This window comes from Bufo bufo, chromosome 3 (genome assembly GCF_905171765.1).
Source record: "Bufo bufo chromosome 3, aBufBuf1.1, whole genome shotgun sequence".
Taxonomy (NCBI): domain Eukaryota; kingdom Metazoa; phylum Chordata; class Amphibia; order Anura; family Bufonidae; genus Bufo; species Bufo bufo.
In genome coordinates this window covers 508,196,081-508,204,421 of record NC_053391.1, presented here as the reverse complement: position 1 = coordinate 508,204,421, position 8,341 = coordinate 508,196,081, and the positions used below count along the sequence as shown (strand labels likewise).

General features: G+C 38.4%; 1 protein-coding gene across 5 annotated transcripts in view; it reads left to right on the top strand.

The window, feature by feature from the left end:
• Positions 1-362: 362 nt before the first annotated feature.
• Positions 363-8,341, top strand: part of SCEL (sciellin) — a 143,830-nt gene continuing 135,851 nt past the window's right edge. For all 5 annotated transcript variants that reach the window (XM_040425335.1, XM_040425334.1, XM_040425333.1 and 2 more), the window contains exon 1: positions 363-458. The gene's annotated coding sequence lies outside the window, so the exon portion shown is untranslated. The remainder of the gene's footprint in view (positions 459-8,341) is intronic.

Below are 8,341 nucleotides of genomic sequence, written 5' to 3'. Positions count from 1 at the left end.
GTCCTCAGCTGTCTATGTCCTGAATCAGGGTTAATTTTTTTTAGTATCTTTCAGCCCTAAAGCTTGTAACATAAGCAGCATTCTCCAGGTTCTTCAGTGTCTACCCTCCGGCACTGTCAATGTGAACTAGTTATGTGTCCATGCAATTTTAGCATACAAATTAAAAGTGGTATTATCACCACAGCAACTGTGTCATCTTAAAACACAAGGCATTCCCGAGGCTGCTGCCCCTGGCCTAGTACTTACTGATTTACTATAGTTATGACAAAAATGTGAAAGTGCTTTGACTCACAAACACACAGACTTAACAGGTGGAAGGAATTTGCAGGTGACACCCATTCCACACCCCACCTCCCAGAAGAGTGAGTCACAATCTGTGAGGTAGAAGTCATACGGATATATCTCTCCTTCAGTCTATACCAACACAGCAGGTGACTACTTGGTCAGAACACTGCAGAGTGAGTAGTATATATACCGTACATTGCTTAATTTATGTATATATAACTTCATTTTATATCGTCTTGAAAATGTATTTTGCTGTGTCAAGTGTGTAATATCTTGTGTGTTACATTAATTTTACATGTAGCCATCATTGTAATGTCTTCAATAACATGTCAATTACATAGACAGGAACAGCAACACGGCCTCCACGAGCAAATGCAATGTTATATATGTGATTTATTTTACTGATAAAAGCACCGTTTAGAGAATTATTCCCATGCATACTCTTCCTATTCTTTTATCATCTCATAATTATATCTTACTCACGAATATTCTTCGACTTGCACTAGTCCTTTTGGCTACTTCTGTGCTTTGTAGACATACTTGGCATCCCGGTTGCTTACGGATCGAATATATATAACATTAGATCTCTTCATTGCAAACATCGCTGAATGCATTTTCAGATGGGGCAGTTTTTCGTTGAGTATATTTTACTGCTAGTGAACTATAAAACACTTCTTTATGTATAAACATTTGGGGTCACTTATCAAACTGGTGTAAATTAGAACTGGCTTAGTTGCCCATAGCAACCAATCAAAGTCCACCTTTCATTTTTGACAGCTCCTTTGGAAAAAGAAAGGTGGAATCTGATTGGTTGCTATGGACAACTAAGCCAGTTGTACTTTATACCAGTTTCATAAATGACCCCAATTATATGTAAGTTTATGATCGATGCAATCATTTTGCACAAATGACATCTCTCTTGGGAATGTGTTAAATGTCTCTCAAATGACGCAATACAATTAGTGTTCTCCCCTTCACTGTATACAGGCCACTTATAAAAAGACAGGCTTACCCACCCTAACCTGGACAAACTAGTTCAGTTACTTTTCATGGTTATGAATAGCCAGGGATTGCATTTTAGAAATATCTGTACTTGCCTAGTGATTTTGAATTGTCAAATTTGTCAGACTAGGTGGGAGGCAGAGGATGAGCTAGACTTACCAGACGGGCAGGCTTATAATTGCTGCTTATGATGTGCTATTAGTAGGCTGCTAATACTGCTCTAGTTACTGCATTGGTAATAATACGTCCATTCATCCTTATGGTAGCCGTCTAGTGAAGACAATGACTGGGATGTGTAAACTAGGTTTTTAAAACTGTTACCAAGAGCTCTGCTGTGGGTGGTGTATAGCATCATAAAATCCATCTACAATGAGAGGTTTGGTTTAGCATACCCAGCTAGACATGGCAGCGGCGTCAAAGCTTATTGGGGGCATGCCAGTACAAGAGGACTGAAGCTGTGCTCCCACTGGGTTGATCTGTTGTTAAATAGTCACATTAGAGTTATATAGGCACGTTTTATTAGAAGTGTTTGTACTGTAATTACATGCTCAGCAGCATTTCACTCTTAAGAACATAAAAAAAAAAGACATGACTTATGGAAATTACATATCTCACCATTTACTGGCTGCTTAACTCGTAAAGTACAACATGTGGATTTTATAGATGTAATGGCAATATGTATGGGAAGGGAAAATTATTGCAATAATAACAATATCTCAGCATATTCACAATATCTCTATTCTCTTGCACACAGTGGGTGCAATGTTACTTCAGAATTTTAACAAGTTGGCAATGTTCTTATAATCCATCACACATATTGTATTGGCCATGACTAATTCAAGTGAGCCATTAATTCAATTAAATTAAAACCAAAAATAACCCTCATTTATAGCTTTTTTGTGTTGTATTTTCAGAGGGTGACCAGGGCAACTTTTGCATTGCAGTTTATGAGCATATCTTTCTGATACAGTTTACACCCATACTCTAAAAAACAATACTGTCATGCAAACTAGCTTTCAAAAAATTGAATGCATGTGTATACCTTATAGAAAATATTAGATTGTGAGCCTTAAAGAGAACCATTACAGACAGGAGCATAGCTATAGGGGGTGCAGAGGTAGCAGTCGCTACTGGGCCCAGGAGCTTGAAGGGGCCCAAAGAACCTTGTGTCACATAAGAAGACACCGGTATTATAGAAAGTGCATGCTGGTCAAGATACACCTCTGGCTGGAGGGAAGGGGTTAAGTCAAGAATTTGGTATGGGAAGGGGGTGCCGTTTCAATTTTTGGCTCAGGCAGCACGAAGGCAATGTGCTTCCCTGCCCGTGGTCACAAATGGAAGTGGAGCCCCAGCTGAACTCTTGCACCAGGGCCCATGAGCTTTTAGCTAGGCCCTTGGTTACAGATGTGCGTGTATACAAGACTGGTGCTAGATAATTATCAGAAAAGGGAATTCTCACGTGGTACAGTAGGAGTCAAACTGCTGGGTGTTGAGAGATAGGCATGTCAACAAGCAATTTACTGATCTTCAGATTACATTTTAAGTGCACATTAGTTTGAACACAGTGGAGAAATCTGAAGTGTTGAATGTTAGCTCTGTTCTATTGAAGGTGCAAATGTCTCGGAATTATCTGAGATTTTATGGATTCCTATGGTATTTTTAGACTTATGGGCTGGCCCATCCACTTATAAAATATATCACTTTTGAATGTATTTTTCTGAATTAAGGTTAGAAGCAGCCAAATAAAGATCTCAAAGCATCTATGGATATTTATAGCATCTTGAAGAGTAATCTACAACTTTTTGAGATGCTACTATTATATTACAATACTGATTGATGTATACAACACAGGTGGATGAAAACAATTAAGTTGTACAGAACGTTCCAGTAATTACAAAAACAAAAACAAAAAAAAACTAAGAAGTCAGTAAGCAGTTTTCACTGGATAGGAAAATATCAAGTGAATGGATAGCTCTAGACAGATTATGTTTAAATTTGGTCACACAATTACAAACTACAGTAACTAAAGCTTTCACAATCCTCCTTCTTGTATGCCTGGGCTGTAGGTTTATATGTATAAACTCTTCAGGAAAAATATGTCTTGCATCTTCGCCAATTGACCAACAAAGCTCAAATTTAGCATTTCCACCAGGTTATTGAATTTTTCTTGGAGAGATGACAGTTAGGTTATACTAGATGGTTACATTTAGATTATTTCTTCTCTAGACCAGGGTAAAATAGGTTGGGTGAAATACAATATCTTGCATATCATGATTCATGGTCAACACTGATCTTCATAGTGTATGATTGCTATTTTAAAAACAACATTTTGGAATAGTTAATGAGATGAATCATCTTGACAATCTGTCTTTAAACTTAAAGTTTATGTACCTAACCTTTCAACAAACTTTGCATTAATCAATAGTACAGTGTGTGTACATGAGAAATAACACTATTTCTGGCCATCAGTAGCATTTTTAGCATTTTTTTTTAGGTGTATGCTATATCTTTAGTTTGCAGTTCTCCCAAATCTGTTGAGTGGAGACTAGCTCCCATTCCCTGCACACATAAAGTAGAGAATAATCTATATCTTAACTTTTCTCTTACTCACTGGGAAGCTGCTCCAGGATCATGAAGGATATTACAAAGAAGTACGGACCTATACTGATGTTAATAAAACACTTGGACTTAGACAGAAACTGTCTATGCAGTCTCTGTTGCTGTGCCTGTCTTTGAGTTGCTACTCATCCCCTCCCACCCAAATAGACGTATATTGACATGTATCATATGATCTTTAGTGAGCTGCTCCGTCCTGGATTGTTTCAGGATAAAGTTTAAAGTGAAAATCATTCACTAAGCAGGGGGGAGGGGGTGTAGACAGCTGATAACATGAGAACTAGACATTTCTCACTGATAAGACATATTACAAAGTTTCATATGGCTACTTCTAATATTGATTTATGCAAAGGTGTGTGAAAAGTTAGTGACCATTTCAGATATCCTGGTGATAATCCACACAAATGTAGAATTACATGTGGCCCATTCAAAAGAATGGCCTTCCATGTAAAACCTGAATGGACCAGGTTTGTCAGACCTGAGCCAATCGCTGTTAGACCCCTTCTTTAACAGCCTCTTGCTTTAATCAGGCTTTTAAAATCAGTTTTTTTTTTTAATGAGAAACCCCCTTTATAATTAATATTTGTAGCACATCTATCATTATTATTTATGTTGGGATTTACATAGAAACAAGTATGGTTTAAAATGCGTTCCTGAAAAATGTCTTAGCTATTTTATTATTCAGGAATTGCACAATGAAAAGGTCATCTCCTTGCCCACCAATATGTTCCATTCAATTACATGTAACTAGTCCATCGTGAAATTCAACAAAGAGCACCGCTCTAGTATAACTGGAAACTTGACTCAACAGTTTGGATTGTCTCTTTAAACAGAGACAAACCTATTTCACACACCCATTATTTTAGCAAAGTAAAATGCCTAGCTGTACAAACTGAATTCAGAAATAGAACTTGTTAGATATCTGTTATTCTTGCCAATTAGAGCACTAGTTCATGCCGCCAAAGATTTTTATCTTAACAGATATTTAGGAACTGAAGCCTTTTATATGCTACCATTTTGTATGAGGCTTGTGCACATTTTCATTCCACCTTTTTATATAGAATGAAATGAGTGCCTTTCTATGACATAGTATTAATGTGTCATAAACGACTACATCAACAACTGTTTGGGGTATTTATTTGGTAAGTGATTTAGTTTTGTTTTTGATGCTGAAAGGTTTTTTTTCCATTACATCAATAAAATATGCTACAAATGCTTGATCATTGGTGGATTAGATTGAGTGCCATTTTCCTTTACAACAAAATGTCGTCAATGGAAACATCTCATAGAGAAAAGCTTAGAGATCCCAAGAAGGAAGGCGACAAGGTGTCAGATGATCCTCAGAAACAGCACATACAAAACTCTAATAGCATCAGATAACTCAAATAACTTAAAGGGGTTGGCCCATCTGGGACATTGATGGCATATCGCTAGGATATGCCATCAATGTCACATAAGTGCAGTTCCCACTTCTGACATCCACTCCTAGCTCCAGAATGGGGCCGCTGAAGGGAACAGAGAGTAGCCACGCATGTGCAGAAAGCCTCCGTTCACCACTATAGGAGTTTTGTAAATAGCTGAGCCCTGGCTCTGCTATTTCCAGTGGTACCATAGTAGTGAATGAAGAGGTGGCCGTGCATGATTGGTGCACTCTCCATTCACCGGTATGGGATTTCCGAAAAAAGGCAAGCACGCTTGCTTGCCTATTTTCGGAACTCTGATAACAATGAATGGAGTGCACTCTGTGCGTGAGCTCTCCTTCATTTCAGGGCCCGTGTGGGACCCGCTCTTACTTGACATTGATGGCATATCCTAGCAATAGTCTATCAATGTCCAAGATGTGCCAACCCCTTTAAAAGCTATTGCACTCTTCAAATCATTTTGAATGATTGGAACATAACCCTTGGTGGTACATGGAAATTATCCTCAAATGCAGTGGATCTTGGTCAGAATAAAATACAAGCTGTAACATTCTCCATGTTAAAGGAATTTTCTAACAGGTATGATTTATTAATATTCCATAGGCTAGATGAGAAATCATTGCTGGGGTCTCCACCTCTGGGACACTCACTGATCATTGTAATGGTGATCCTGAGTACTACCACCCTTTTCCTTCACTATGGATGACCGTGTTGAGGAGGAATTTGTATAAAGTGTTGGTAGAGCATACATACAGCTACGCCATTTAGAGTCCATGGGGCTGACAGAAACAGTTGAACCCTGTACTCAGCTGTCTCTGTCAAAGGTGGTGAAAGGAGTGGTAGTGCACATGCTCAACAAGCGCTTCATTCAAATTCTATATCACTGTGGTCATGAAGTGCAGAGGAATAGGTTGGGTGAACGTGGTGGTGTCGGTGGTGCAATCAGTGATCATACACCTGTCATCTATCCTGTTGACAGATGACATTTGTAGGAAAACTCCTTTAGGGCTCCTTCACACACCAATTTTGTCTGGCCTTTTTATACCACTGCATCCATACTGCATGCCTTTTTTGGCATTTTTTTAGTGGCTTTTTACCCTATAGAGAAGGAGATGGAAAACTGCCTAAAAAAATATAGCTTCATCTTGAATTGTGCAAAAAACACTTGTGTGTCCTGTATTTCATATTTACAGTGGACTCTGTAGCTGGCATTTTTGCAACAAAAGCAATGGTGCTTAAAAATACCATAAAATACCTAGAGTATGTGTGAATCCACCCTTAAAGATTGCATACATAATACAATATAAGCCCATCAATGGACTCCTGGAATAAGCTATGTGAGCACAACTGGATATTTCTTGTCTCATCTGGACTCTGGAGTATGACGGGGGAGTGGGATATTTGCATATCTGCAGTATCTTCCTGTGTTTTCAGGTTTTGGATGGAATAAGACTATAAGTGATACTGAACTGAATATTCTGAATCTGCATTCCTAAAATTGTCTGATAATGCCATATATCAATACTAGATGTCCCCTTATCTTTATTGGGAGCATGCTAATGTCTGGTTTATTGTGTAATATTTTTTAGAATGCAATAATCAATGCTAATTATAAAAATTTTTAGGAAAAATCAAACATGAAATTTCCCTACACATCTTGTAGGAAAGGGGACATTGTGTATGAAAACCTGGATGAACACAAATTGGAGCGTTTGGTTATAGCAGCTAATCAGACTCCAGCTTCCTTTCTGAGTAGGTTAGAAAATGAAAGAAAGAGCTAAAAGGAATATACAGTTGTGTTCAAAATAATAGCTGTCGGACATCACTAACCTGATCAATCACTGTTTTTGGTAGAAATGATATTTCTACATGGCAAATAATTTACTAGCAGGTGTAGTAAAGTAATATAAATCCAATAGACCCAACAGTCATGACATGCATGCTGCTGATTCTGTGTAATTGAATCTTTAATTGAAAGAGGCATGTTCAAAATAATAGCAGTGTGGAGTTCAATGAGTGAGGTCATTCATTCTTTGAAAAACAGGTGGCAATTATTGCCCTTATTTAAGGAAGGAAGGCAGCAAATGTTGTACATGCTAGTTACAGTGCATTTCTCTCTGAAATTCTGAGGAAAATGGGTCGTTCCAGACATTGTTGAGAAGAACAGCGTACCTTGATTAAAAAGTTGATTGGAGAGGGGAAAGCATATAAAGAAGTGCAGAAAATGATAGGCTGCTCAGCTAAAATGATCGCAAATGCTTTAAAATGGCAACCAAAATCTGAAAGACAAGGAAGAAAGCGAAAAACTACCATTCAAATGGATAGAAGAATAGCCAAAACTCAGTCAACAATCAGCTCCAGGAAGATAAAAAAAGGCCTAAAGTTACCTGTGAGTACTGTTACAATTAGAAGACGCCTATGTGAAGCCAAGCTATCTGCAAAAAGCCCCCGCAAAGTCCCACTGTTGAAGAAAATACATGTGCTGAAGAGGTTACAATTTGCCAAAGAGCACATTGACTGGCCTAAAGAGACATTTTGTGGACTGATGAAAGTAAAATTGTTCTTTTTGGGTCTAGTAGCCGGAGACAGTTTGTCAGACGAACCCCAAACACTGAATTCAAGCCAGAGTACACTGTGAAGACACTGAAGCATGGTGGCGCAAGCATCATGATATGGGGATGTTTCTCATACTATGGTGTTGGGCCTATTTATCGCATAACAGGGACCATGGATCAGTTTGAATACATCAGAATACTTGAAGAGGTCATGCTGCCTTATGCTGAAGAGGAAATGCCCTTGAAATGGGTGTTCCAACAAGACAACGACCCCAAACACACCAGTAAACGTGCAACATCTTGGTTCCAGACCAACAAGATTGATGTTATGGAGTGGTTAGCCCAATCCCCGGATCTTAATCCAATAAAAAAACTTGTGGAGTGACATCAAAAATGCAGTTTCTGAGGCAAAACCAAGAAATATAGAAGAACTGTGGAATGTAGTCCAATCATCCTGGGCTG